We start from the raw sequence: 890 nt of genomic DNA, 5'->3' as shown, positions 1-890 counted from the left end.
CGCAGCCGGTAGGATTCGAACCTACGCTCCCAGAGGGAATCTGATTTCGAGTCAGACGCCTTAACCACTCGGCCACGACTGCTCACGTTTCAGTTTGCTGCTAAGAGTGCCATATCAGTCAGAGCTAGAGAAACAGAGGGGCAGAGTAAGCATGCTATTTATAGCGCACAGAACCAATGTATTCATTCGCACAGACACACACAAACACATAAAACGGCACATAGATGGAACTGAAGAGTAGGCAAAAGCAATGAAGAGTGACAGGGGCGTGGTGGCGGGAGGGACCGATGACGACGGTTACTGGCAAGCAATGGGAATACAATATGCAACAAGAACATGGCCAGTTATTTACAGCTTATTGTGTTAGGTCATGATTATTTTATAAATTGCACAAGCCTGGAACGTTGCGTTGACTTTCTGCCAACGGCAACAACAACGGCAAAGTATTATATGTTGGGCACCCACGCAGACGACGAAAGACTCGGTGCAGTCCCCCTCTTACCTTACCTCGTTCTCTAACACCGACGCTGCGCACCTTGAGCTAACGGACAACCCTAGCGTAAAGTTGCGTCCTCCGCTTATGTATATATGTTTGAGTTTTTCTTGCCTTTGCTTTATTTTTTGGCTCTTCTACTTTTATTTTATTTGTTCTCTTCGTACTTTTTTTTGGGTGGCATCGGCTCAAGTGTTTTACTTTGGGCTGCTTAAATAATGCACACACCGGCATACATACATATATATATGTGTATATGTGTGTGTATACATATATAAGTAGGTATAAGTACGTGTGTGCGTGTTTTTTTTTCGGCTGGATCGATAATTTTTGTCTGCTCCAAACGCATTTGGGACTAAATTGTGGGCGACCGGGGGCGCTGCTCTGTTTGATATGT

The 890-nt window shown here is 44.9% G+C and overlaps 1 non-coding gene across 1 annotated transcript; it reads right to left on the bottom strand.

Moving 5' to 3' along the window:
• On the bottom strand, positions 1-82 carry Trnas-cga. The gene has a single exon. It is a non-coding gene; the product is annotated as a tRNA-Ser (tRNA).
• Between the last annotated feature and the right edge of the window lie 808 nt (positions 83-890).

The sequence above is a fragment of the Drosophila hydei genome, unplaced genomic scaffold (assembly GCF_003285905.1).
Source record: "Drosophila hydei strain 15085-1641.00,03,60 unplaced genomic scaffold, DhydRS2 tig00000339-arrow-arrow-pilon, whole genome shotgun sequence".
Taxonomy (NCBI): Eukaryota; Metazoa; Arthropoda; class Insecta; order Diptera; family Drosophilidae; genus Drosophila; species Drosophila hydei.
Note: the sequence above shows the minus strand (reverse complement) of the source record. Positions and strands in the feature narration are given on the sequence as shown.